At 41.0% G+C, this 13345-nt stretch overlaps 1 protein-coding gene across 1 annotated transcript in view; it reads right to left on the bottom strand.

Annotated features, from left to right (window-relative positions):
* The window catches only part of RAD54L2 (RAD54 like 2), a 75254-nt gene extending 64816 nt beyond the window's left edge, over positions 1–10438 (bottom strand). Inside the window, exon 1 of the mRNA XM_067561157.1 lies at positions 10182–10438. The gene's annotated coding sequence lies outside the window, so the exon portion shown is untranslated. The remainder of the gene's footprint in view (positions 1–10181) is intronic.
* Between the last annotated feature and the right edge of the window lie 2907 nt (positions 10439–13345).

The following is a 13345-nucleotide window of genomic DNA, read 5'->3' as shown; positions in this document are numbered from 1 at the left end:
ATAATTCCTCATTGATAACTACTTTTTGTGATGTTAGTTAGCCAGTTCTTAATCCATTTAATATGTGTCTTATTGATATTGTATAGTGTTAATTTTTTAATCAAAATGTTGTGCAGTACAAACTATTACATTTATGCAGTTACATTTAGCAACTAAACCTGTAATCTCATGGAATAAAGTCAGGTTTGACAAGACCTATTTTCCATAAACACATGTTGACTGGCATTCATTATATTCTATCCTTTAATTCTTTAACAAATGAATCTCATATCAGCCCTTCCATTATTTTGCCCAAGAATATCAGCTTAACCAGCCTTCAGATAGCTGGGTCACCCTGATAGCCCTTATTGAATATTGGCACAATATTTATTACTACTCGCCCATTCTCCTGGAATTTCCACAATATTCCAAGATTTATTAAAAATTAACATCAGTGGGCCAGAGAGCTCCTCAGCCAACTATTTTAGGACTCTTGGTGCAAATTATTTAGGCGCCCGGTTTTAAAAATGTTTCTGTCTAGTACATATTGTGTATCACGATCTTTAGTTACTAATGGACTGGAAAGTACATCATCAGCCTGTGAGATAGCACATCATCCTGCTTTTTTCCAAATACAGAAGAGAAATATGTATGCAGCACTTCTGATTTTTATGCAGCATTATAACAATTATTTCCATCTAGTAATACCATTGCTAGGATATTTTTGTTTTCTGATATACTTAAACTCTTTGTTGCCCTCAGCCCTGCCTGTCATGGATTTTTTCCTGATGTCTTTAACTTCCCTTATCAATTAGAGGTTATGAAGTGTAGAAAATTTACATCGACTGATATTTACTTCCCCCCTTTTTTTCCATTTGATAGATATTCTTTTTTATTATTGATTGCTGTGTTCACTTCAACCCTGAATCAGAAGGGGTTTTTGCCAAAGTCATTCTTTTTCTCGACTGTGGGATCATGGCTTTTTGGGCATCTAATAAACTTTTCTTAAACAAATCTCAATTTTTATTTACATTTTTCTGCCTAATTTTTCCTCCAATCATTTAACTCATAGTTTCCCTCTGCTTTGGGAAATTAGCTTTTTGAAGCACCAGATACAGTCTACTCCCGTTTCTTCAAAACCCTATGATCCAAATCACCACATGATCTGAATCCCTACCTTGTTCCCCAGCATGAGATACATACTGCAGAGGGCAAGGAGGGGATTCAGATAATGCAGAGATACAGCAAGTAGAGCAGAAACACACCGCCCACAGCCAAGACTGTAAGGAGAAGGACAAGCCCCTGGCCGTGGGGGAGGCCACACTGCTGCTGAATGGCTCCTGTGGCAGCACAGGGAGCACTCTGCAATCCATCTGTCAGGGCACTGAGAGGGACAAAGAAAAGACCCCTGGCCAGGACTGTAAGGAGGAGAACAAGCCCCCAGCAATGGTGGAAGCCACCCAGCTGCTGAATAGCTCCTATTCTCTCAATTACCTGATTATCCCACGTTCCCCATGCTATTCGGATAATCAGGAGTATACTGCATATACATATTACTTATAGAATCATAGGGCTGGAAGGGACCTTGAGAAGTCATCTAGTCCAGTCCCCTGCACTCATGGCAGGACTCAGTAATATCTAGACCATCCCTGACAGGTGTTTGTCTAACCTGCCCTTAAAAATCTCCAGTGATGGAGATTCTACAACCTCCCTAGGCAATTTATTCCAGTGATTAACCATTCTGACAGTTAGGAAGCTTTTCCTAATATCCAACCTAAACCTCCCTTGGTGCAGTTTAAGCCCACTGTTTCTTGTCCTGTCCTCAGAGGTTAAGAACAACAATTTTTCTCCCTCCTCCTTGTAACAACCTTCTATGTACTTGAAAGCTGTTATGTCCCCTCTCAGTTTTCTCTTCTCCAGGCTAAACAAACCCAGTTATTTCAGTCTTGCCACATAGGTCATGTTTTCTAGACCTTTAATCATTTTTTGTTGCTCTTCTCTGGACGGTCTCCAATTTGTCCACATCTTTTCTGAAATGTAGTGCCTAGAATTGTACACAATACTCTAGTTGAGGCCTAATCAGTGTGGAGTAGGGCAGAAGAATTATTACTTGTGTCTTACTTAAAACACTCCTGCTAATACAACCCAGAATCATGTTCACTTTTTTTGCAACAGCATTACACTGTTGACTCAGACTTAGCTTATTTACTTGTTGGGATGGTCTATTGATTGCATTCAATATGGGCAAACAGGTCATGATCAATGGTCCCTAGACAAGCACCAACATCCTGTCCAGTGATTAATTCATTTTTTATCCATCAGAATGAGGTTCAAAATAGAATTACTGTATCTTGGGTGCAATATCTTTTTGTGACAGAAAATTCTCTCTCATTTTTTAAATGTCTACCAATGTTTTACTTCTGGGCTGCACAAGATCTCCAGCATATGTCTCCCAAATTGAAGTTCCCCATAAGAACACAATTTTTTTTTCTACACAAAATAGACAGGTGCTTAAAGAGAAACTTATCCTGTTCGCTGGTTTGATTCAGTGTCCTTTAACAGACTGACACTAGTCATCCCTCTGGGGCTTTGTTAGATAGCCCATATGGGCTGATTCAGTTCCCACTCATGGCTGTGAAAAGCTGGATAAGATCCTGAGATACCAATGCATTTTAACCAACTTATTCACATTTTTCAGCATGTAGTTTATTTCAAAGTGTATACTAAACCAGCCCAAATGCACCAGCAATGTGCTTACTTGATGTCAAGATGCTAGTCTGGATTCCAGGTCTTTTAAAAAGATTGATAAAATTCTGAATTTAACTGTCCTGCCTTCTGTTACATCACTTCCACAATTTCTCACTCTTTTGATGGACTGTGACAATCTCCACAGACTGAGATTTCAGATAGAAACCTGGATCTTTGATTTTAAATACCAAAAGTAAAAGGCACAAACTCAGGATGATGTTACCTCAGCCACGTTTCACCTCTTCCTCTGTACTGGACTTAAACTATGACCTTTCTATGTATTTGGAAACAGTCATATTGGCTAAATAATGGAAGGGGTCTGTAGTTTATATGAATTTATTCTTTCCTTGTGTAGTTCCAATTCTTTGTAAACTAGGTCGAGACAGATTTCCACAGAGATTGTGACAGTAGCATTAGCTGCCTGTAATCTGTCAAATCATTACAAAACCACCTTCAATTTCTTTTGTAAGTTTAGTACTTCCTTTTAGATTCCCTTATTATGTAAAGCGTGTATTATGTTCTGTGTTATTCCTGATCAAAGTTCTTTTCATGTTCAGTGCAAGTTTCAATATATTCACAGTATTTGGATACAGTTGTAGAGATTTGGGGCTTGTCTAAACTTTGCTGCTTTAACGCTGCAAACCAGGGTGGATAAACATCAATGATTTTTTTTTTTAATTTTAAAAATCGGATTTTTTTTATTTAAATCGATTTTTTAAATCAATAAAATACTAAATTTCTCTCCCGTTTAAAAAATAACAGTTACAATTAAATGTCATCACAAACATCCTAAACCTACACTTACAGTCTCATAAAAATGAATTAATGGCTCTAGTCTGTCCAGCCTAACTACCAGCTCTTGCTTCTTGAAAGTTCAGGGCTTTCAGTTTCTGTTTCAGTTTCTTTTTCTCAGCAGACTAAAGTCACATGTGCAAAGACAGACACAGGCTGGATAGGATTGTTGTTGTTCTGTGCTTATGTGGTGGTGGAGCTGGGCCAAGCAAGGCAGAGGAGTTAGTTAAGACACTGTCTTAAAGGCACAGAGAGAATATTTTCATTGTTTGGTATTATTCGCTCAATGCTGCAAACGTGGCAAAGAAGAGACGATACTTAGAAGTAAGAAATGGAACAGTGCTTCTCAATAACATATGGTTGCAGTGCCCATTTAATGCAACTTTTAGCCAAAGACTTAAGTACGTCTTCTCCAGGAATAAAAGAAAATGTTGCTGAAGTCGCAAAATACTTCCGTAACCACCATTTTGCTTCAGCTTCACTGAAGAGAACAGGAGGATCCAAACTAATTCTCCCTCGAGATATTCGATGGAATTCTGTAGTTGATTGTTTTGAACAATTTATTAAGAACTGACCTATTCTCATAAAACTTTGTGAAGAAAACAGTGATAAAATAGCTGGAAGTATCTCATCCAAAGTATCTAACATTGGATTAAAGAAGAATGTAGAGGATATGCTCAGTATACCGAAGCCTATATCCATAGCCTTAAACAAACTTCAGAGATATTGTTGCTGCATTGCTGATGCTGTCAGAATTTGGAAGGCACTTCAAGAGACACTGAAGAAAGAAATACCTCACCAGAAAGTTAAACTGCAGGCAATAAAGAAGCAAATGGATCAAGCACTAACTCCACCTCATTTTCTTGAGAACATTCTCAACCCCAGATATAAAGGTAGATGCCTAACTTCTGAAGATGCTGCTGCTGCCATGGCATGGGCATCTCAAAATCACTCCTCAGTTATGCCAGTCATAATAAATTTCAGGGCTGGAGCAGAAGCATTTGAACAGTAGATGTTTACTGATGATGTTTTGAACAAAGTCACTCCCCTGAACTGGTGGAAATCATTACCCAAGCACCTTGAAACAGAGTTCCTTCAGTTGCTAAGCCAACTTTTCACAGCAGTAGCTTCCTCTGCAGGCACAGAGAGAATATTTTCATTGTTTAGTATTATTCACTCAAAGCTAAGAAATCGACTGGGAGTTGAAAAAGCAGGAAAACTCTTATTTTTGTTTCAGTCTATGAATAAAAATGACAGTGGGAGTGGGGAAGATGAGAGCTAGTTGTAGAAGTTTTAAGGACCGTGTATGTTTAGTTTTGTGATGACTTGTCTATTAAAGTTAATAAAATTTGAATATTAAAACAAAAAAAGAGTTTAAAGGACAGCCGTCAGCCGGCAACTCAGGAGATTGCTGCAATTGCAAATGTGAAACATTTATGATTTAGTTTAATAAAATGTAAGTGCTCTTGTGTTTGTGATTTAGTTCTTACAGTTCCTAATGTACTGCTGCTGCATCTGCAGCTTGACACGGGTAATGAGTAATATGTATTATTTCCTAAATTAATAAAAATCAAGTTATCTAAAAACTGATACAAAGTATATCCTTCTAGATGTTGTAAAATGCTGTATTGAGCTGTAAATTAACATGTTTTAGTGATCAGATTTGCACCATTGTTTAAGAAATATGTGAAGTATCAGTGGAAAACTTGATTTAAGTCAAATCTTGGTGATTTAAATCATGATTTAAATTGCCTGGATTTAAATAAATCCACCCTGCTTCAAACATAATTAAAACAACAACAAAAATCCTAGCTTAGACGCAGTTAAATGCTGGTAAAACGAAAGGCTTATACCAATATAGCTTATTCCCATTTAGGAAATGAAATAAGCCATAATTGCGTCTACACTAGGGCTTTTACCAGCATAGTCATGTGGGCAAAGAAAAGAATCTCACCCCTTACCAACACAATTATTCTGATAAATTTATTACGTGTGGACAAGGCCACAATCTTCTGTGAGCTCCACAAAGTGTTATTGTGAACCATGGGTATCAGTTCTCCTGTTTTCAACCAAGAGAGGATGGTGACTGCAGAAGAAATTCTGAACTTCTCTCACATGCTTTAGGGCAGTAGTAGGTTTTCCTTTTTTTCCCATCAGGTTTTAAATACTGTACTGAACTAACAAAATTTAGAATGGCAACTCCTAAGAAATACTTTCATAGCTTCATTTCTGAGCAACTAGCAAAGACCTTGACACAGTTTTCTCTACATTCTTGAGGACATCTTCTGCCATTTGCAGACAATTATTCAGTAATTTAAGCAGAACACACGGTTCCCTGCATGGATGCTTGCCATCATTAGACAGTCCTCTCTCATGTTTAACCAAACATCTTGCATTAATGTCTATAATGATTCTTCTGGTTCTTCCTTTACCTTTTCCTCTATGTCTTCATTTGCAGCATCTAGTGGTGCATCCGCAGGTTTGTCTGTGACAAAATATATATCCAAGACAAAATGCTTCAATCACTTCTATGTATTGCTCATTTTGGGAAATAATGAAGGTGACGTTATTATAAACAGATGTAACTTTCTTATCAAGTTCAGTTATTTTAATGCTCCCAATTAATCTTTGACATTTTGAAGAATCAGAGTCATGCAGACTGTTCCTGAAGTTGATACAAGATCTTAAACAGGATTTGAATTAGCGCAGCAACACTGCAATGACAATAAAGGCATTGAATATGTCTCACTTGCAGTATTAAACTCATCAATGTTCTGCTCTTCCACTTCAACAGACAACATTGCATTCAATGGCATATTTGATGTGGAAGTGTTTAAAGAAACCAATTTCTGCATTTTTTTAGATGAGCACAAATTGTTCTAATTTTCTGCTTAACTATCCTTGATAATGTTTACATTTTACTTTAGAAAATGTCTGTTTTCATTATTTCAATGCATTCATTTGCTTGTTTCCTGACACTTCCTTCAACTTATTGAATCAAATAGATTCATTCAACAATGTTTAGTAACCAGTGAATGCTAACTGCCTGTACACAGTACTGATCAGCAGCTTTTGTACTTACTAGTTAGGATGAGAAAGCACCACCTACCAAATTCAAAACTGAAGACTGAAAAACAACCATGTTCTTAGAAGCCCCACATACCTTCCAGAATTTTCTAGAAAGTCAACTCCCTCCCCCCCCACAATCATCCATAATTCGACTTACTTCCTTCTCTACAACATCCAATGGCAGTTGATTCCACTTACTAAGGCTGCCCTTTTCTCTAAACACAAATTGGGATACCTTCCACCTTCCCTTCTCAGTTTACAGAAATTCTATATCTTTCTCAAGTTTCTTGTTTGGCCTATTAAGAAACAATAACACTTATCCCTACTTTTAAAAATTGTTAAAATTTTCATTCACAGTTTCAAATTAGATCCCCGAGTTTCTAGAATTAAATTTCCTCAAATATATATGTTAATGTAGATAGTTCAGTGACACACATTTGAAAAAACAAAGAAACACAGGTATTTTACAACTCTCTCTGAGTTCATTTATTTTAATAATTGCACACATCATCTGAACACACATAAGAGAAGCAAGCCATTTATCTGAATGTGCACTCAATTAAATAAGATTAGATGAGAACATTTCAGTAAACTGTTCTCCCCACCTCAGTACCTTAAGTATTTGTTAGAAAATATGTTACATGCACAGAATATGCAAACTTATTTTTAAACCAAGTTTCAAGATATCAAAGGTATTTTTCCTTTTTGAGGATTAAATCCATGGCAAACTTTAAGTTTTTAAAAATTAAACCCTTTTTGTTAGTTGAGTGCAATATATAGCATCTGAAACATTTCTTAACTCAAGAATACCCCAAAGAAATTTCACTAAGTTTTCTACACAAAATTCACATTTTGAACGAGCATAGAAAATTTCATTCCCGGCAGAATTACTTCACAAAAAGTTATAAGCACCTGAAAGTAGCAGAGTTAAAACAAGTGTCTCAACAACTACAGCACAACTTAACTGCATGATTAGAAAGAACTGCATTATAATGTCTTTGATCTGCCATCTATAAGTGTTATTTAAAAATATTTACATGTTTAACTTCTGGATTTATAAATTTTTGCTAAGCTCAACAAACTTTCTGTTTTTAAATTTCAGCTCAAATCCCATAGCAATACTGGTTTCAACACCACTCCCTTCTTACCCTAGTGACCCAGTCATACTCAGAAGAGTATGTATTTGAAATCAAGAGTATTTTGGGGCACCCAAAACAGGATATATAGCAAGACAGACTGACCTGCAGAATACAGCCTCTAACCAATCAGAATACAAGTGAAATTATGGCATAACAATGAGGAAGGGGAAGATAGTCATTTGCAGGAAATATAGATGAAACACTATACTCTCACCCATCCACCATAATAAATTGCATATTTTATATGTATATAGTGCTTTTAATCCCAAAGGATCCTACAGCACATTCAACTTCACCACTAAAACGCAGCCACATCTGGGATGGAACAGAGCCAATTTTTTTAAAAGCACACCACCTACATTATGCTACAGTTCAGTATAAAATGTAGTAGAATATTATGTCCAAATGAAATTTTAAGGGGAATTTAGGGAGGCAGAAGTTACCCGACCACTCAGGCTGGAGTCTGGCCAGTACACAATGGCTAAATACTCACACTCTTGATAAAAGGGCTATGGGATCTTTAAAGATAAGTGGCTCAGGGATGATGAGTGGCATCTCCCAACAGCACAGCACCCCTACAACAGGACTGGGATATTGTTTCAGAGCTCACTTAGACCACATAGTGAATCATCAACACTTCTTTCTTGTAGAAGCAGCTGGGTTTTTCCTAGAGACTTCCCATTCAAACAGCAGGAGCCAATAAGATCAGTATTATAACACTTCATCCTACTATTTTAAAAAATTGTAGCTTTACACCTGGGAAATGTACTTTCAAATTATTGGACATAAGAGTCCCCCAGAGAATAAACACATTACCTAGCTATTTCTAGTAGGACTATCAAAAGTTGACTAGTTAACCAAATGCAATGGTGGTAAATAGGATAACTATCAACCCACTAAGATGAATGGGGGGAAAGTGACATTCTGGCCCTTTTCACTGAAGTCTTAAAAACATAAATCCCTGCTGGCCTGGTGAGTCTGCAGTCAAGATAACTAAAACAACAGCACTAAGAGAGATGTAAACTTTTTTACAACAAAAACTTCTATACTGATAAATTCTGTAAAATCCATGGGAAGTCATAGCAATGAAATTTACAAGTGTCTCACTGATATGAGCTTCTAGTGTTTTACATCACAAATATGAGGCATCAGTGAAAGTCAACTGTAAATTACTCAACACAAATACCAAGTGAAGGAAAATCAAATGAAAAAGTTACCGCACCATAGAATAATGAACAGTCCCCAAAGCCCATCCACCAATATCACATCAAAGTTTTGAAAACGCAAGTTGTTGTTTTAAATATGTTTACTAATACTACTGAATGTGACTGAACAACGGCATTTAAAATATAAAAATGTTTTACACACAGGAATTGTCAGATTGGAACAGACCCAAATTTCATCTAGACAGGTATGTGGCCTCTGACAGCGATCAGTACCAGATGCTTCAAAGGAAGATGTAAGAACCAAACAGTGGGCAAATGTGAGATAAGCTGCCCCCATATTAGGTCTCATCATCACCGCTAATAGTTAGAGATTAGTGTAACCCTGAAGCCCGAGGTTTAATATCTCTTCTATAATTGTTGTTAACTATAACTCTGGATATCCTTGTTACCCATATAAACATCCTAGCCCTTTTTTAATCTTGCTAAATTCTTGCCCTCAACAACTCCCTGTGGCAAGGAGTTCCAGTCTAATTACATGTTCTGTGTAAAAGTATTTCCTTTTTACAGTTTTGAATTTGCCACCTTTTAATTTCTTTGAATGCCCCTTGTTCTTGTGTTCTGAGGCAGGGAACACAGGGAAGCACAAGTAATTTCTTATAAATTATGCAGATTGGCTTTCTGTCTGAAGAGGAAGACGGTGCATTCTGTCACATTACTCTCTGTTCACCCTTATATAATCTCCTTGGGGGTGACCCTCTTCGTTTAGGAGCAGAGTCTGATTTCCACGCTGTTACCTTCCCTGCCTCCCGTACACGTTCAGGGCGCACCTAGCCTCCCCTCCAGCCTCCCGGTCCACACGAAAAGTTAGACTTCCTCTGGTTCCACGCCAAATGCCTAACTCGGCAGGGCTTCAACCCAACGGCCAGCCTCTCTCAGAGCCTCTTTCTTCCAGCCGGCTGCCCCGCGCTTCGCTCCCCAACTCCAGCACGAGACACACTCGCACAATCCCCCGGGCCACAATTCACCTGGCGCAGGGCCGCGCGGACCCTGCTTGGGCCGCCCCTCCCCCGGTGAGACACCACGGACTCTAGGTGTCCGCCAGTCCCCAGCCTGCCCCGCCGCTACTCATGTCCCGCGCGAGACGAGGCCTGGCCCCCTGCTCGCCAGAGCGGGCGCAGCCTGGGCCTCTCCGGGGGCCTCTGCCCCAGGGCCCTGCCGCCGCCGCCGCCACCTCCATTGTGGCACGTCCCCCGTCCCGCGCCTCCTCCAGCGGCAGCCCAGCGCTCACCTCCCCGGCGGGGCTGCGGGCCGGGCCGCGGGGCTCGGCGACTCCTCCCGCCGCAGGTAGCCGGCCGGCCCCGGGAGCGGCTCCGCCCGCCCGCCCGCGCGCGCCTCCCAGCTCCTGCCTCGGCTCGGCTCGGCTCGGTCCGCGCTCACTCAGGCAGGCAGGGCTGGCTCCGCTCGGAGTCCGCCTCGGTAAGCGTCCCCCCGGCCAGCGCAGCGAGAGGATTCCCCCGGGCGGCAACAGGCGCCTTCGCAGCAAAGGTTCCGCGGAGAGGAGAGAGGAAGGTTCCCGCTTCTCGCCCGGGGGGCGGGGACGGAGAGACAGCAGGGGCCGCCGGGCCGGACCGGTCTGGGAGGGAGGCAGCAGGAGGCCCCTGGAGGCAATGGAGGCAGATACCTGCCCCAGGTCCCCTTCCCATGGCCCTCCTCACAGCTTTACCCAAACCTTGCCACAGAAAGGGCTGGGTGGCAATCGGGCCTGGCGCCCGAGGGCATCATCCACCCTGCAGATAAACACCACCACCCCACCCCCAGACTGGACTCCTACAGGCCAAAGACTTGGATCTCCCTTGGTTGTTTATTGGGTGGCGCTGGCTCCTTGAGTTCCCGTTGGACTGCAGGTTCCTGATGCTTGGTGCTGTCCCTGTGAGCCATGGTATGACAATTCCACAGGCCTCATTTGCCCTGCGGGCGTCGCATTTTGAACACCCCTGCTCTGTGAAAACAATTCACCCTGTAACATTAGCACCGGCTCCACCACCCTGAAGAAGCACTGGATCTCCCCACTAATGATCCCACCATCATTAAGTGCCAACCCATACAACTCCTGAGAGGCAAGACAGAAAGGAAAAGCACTGCCACTATTCAGAATCTATGTCCACTAAGTGCAGAACTGAGAGCAGGCAACTGTGAATTACTACACTTTAATTCCATCTAGGGGCTGGACCTGGTAATGTCAGTCTGCTCATTTCTAGCATTACCAATGTTGCGTTACATTGTTCATGTGAACTACTGGGGCATAGGTGTCCTCACTTCTCTGAAGTATAAAGCCCAGTTGATGTCACTCCCCAGAATTATGTCAGCCAACTGATGTTATCTTGTAAGTAACAGTGGATAGGTGACATCATTTCCGCAAAGTATTGCATTTGCATTGAACCATCGATGATTTTACTGTGCTGCTTTGGAGTGTGATTGTAACAAACATCCATATGGTGCTATTATTTAATTAATACCTGCTATGTGTTTGTCCCTGTTGAAAAATAAATAAATAAATAAAAAGGGGCCCAAGATGGAAGTCAAAGGGAACAGGAGTAAGTCCACTGGGTTTATTATGGGCCATATTGTATAAACTGTGCAGTGGGACTGACTATTTTTTATAGTACCAAGCCCATGGCTGGGGCTAAACAAATAAAAAATAGGCCTTCACTAAAAGGGAAAAAAAATGGCAAAGGAACTGCCAGTTCTGGAAATCAAGCGACAGCCTCTCCAATATCAATGTAGTTCAACCTCTTCTTCCTTTACAGAGGTCACACACATTCCAGAGAGGCAAGAGCCAAGGAAGGAGGAAAAGCAGCCTAAGAACAAAGGACCTCAGACCACAGAAGAGCAGACGCAGGAATGCCTCGTAAATAGTGTGTCCCAGGAGGCTCTTCAAAAGAAGGAATGAGAGGTATTATAAAGAGGCTTTACCCTCTTCCCCGCTAACACTCTCAAATTAGAAACAGACTTGTTTCTGTAAAACAGAACTATCAAGGATTTATCTCCCATTTTACAGAAACAAGACAGATCCAACAGAAAGAGGGATTATGGCCCCTCCCCCTTGCACAAAGAGATGCAGAGTGGAGCGAATAAGTTAAATGAGACAGGAAAGCCACCAAAAGAGAGGATGGTGAGGAGCTATTACATTCACAGTGGAAAAACAATGTCATATTTTATGCATTCGTTCCACATTCTGTCCTACACTGGCAGATTACCATGTTATGAAGTACAGCCAGTGGAGGGTGGCTCCTTCACGGGGCCATTTTTGCAAAGCATACAGAGATAGGGACAATACACTGGTTTCTGTAGAGTCACATAGAGACAGCAGGCAAGGCTGCAAGAGTATATCCATCATTACCCTCTACAAACACAAAAGGGTGAAAAGTGTCTGCCCCTGTCGGGCTCTGTCTCTCCCATCTGCAGAAGCAATATATTACAGAGTGCTTCTTCATATTCTGATGACAGCAATAGTTAGGAAAGATTTTCCAGAAACACAGTGTGCAGTTAAGAGAAGAAGGAATCACCACTTATGTGCTATTTGTTGTTCAGCCATTACAGGCAAAAATATAGGGAACGAAACCCGGGCATGTATTATAGGAGTCACTGCCAGATGCGCGCTATAAGGTTGCATACTGTTTTGCATTCTAAGCCCCTGTTTTTGCTTGCTCATGACCTTCACCTCAAGAAGGATGCACTACATGTGCATGTGCAGCTAGCTTCACTTTGCAGTGAACTAGTCAGTCACCTAAATTGTAGGAAATGACTTAGCTGGCTGCCAGGGAACTGCAAGAAATTCCCATTTGTAAGGCTGTGGAACTACCCTGCAGCTGCTACTCCAGCCTAAGGGCTGAAGTACACTCTGTGACTCTAGCACACGCAGCCCATGCACTGGTTGAGGAAAGGTCTAGAAGATTTGTGTAGCAATAGATTTTTCTCTGGCATTTTCCTATTTCAACTATGCACTGATGTGCATCAGGCCCATGCAGAGATAGGCTTGCATGGGCAACTTTTATGCAGGCTCCTGGCATCCTTCGACACCCCTTTGTGCAGAACTACCTCAGCTCTGCTTCAAGGGGATCCCTTCTACATCCATGGAGCAGGAATTAGACCACCGCTAAACATGTGACTGATCCATCTTCCATTGAAGACAGTAGAACTGGGATTGGCTTCTAAGTGAGGTGAGGCAAGGAACGAGAGTTCTCTTAGTACATAGGAAAGGACACTGGCTTTCAAAAGATAAATGTTAACCTGACAGTGTCCTTTTCAATGTCCATATCATTTACAATCCAAGTCTGTATCCAAGTCAGTATCAATTACAGGAATTAGGAACTGTGGAAGACATTAATACAGTTCCTCTTCCTGTCCATTAAGCTGTAAAAACACTAGAAAATGCAGTTGGTGAGACTCCAG

The sequence above is a fragment of the Emydura macquarii genome, unplaced genomic scaffold, assembly GCF_026122565.2.
Source record: "Emydura macquarii macquarii isolate MOO-44397 ecotype Brisbane River unplaced genomic scaffold, CSIRO-AGI_Emac_v2 contig_2369, whole genome shotgun sequence".
Lineage (NCBI taxonomy): Eukaryota > Metazoa > Chordata > Testudines > Chelidae > Emydura > Emydura macquarii.
Note: the sequence above shows the minus strand (reverse complement) of the source record. Positions and strands in the feature narration are given on the sequence as shown.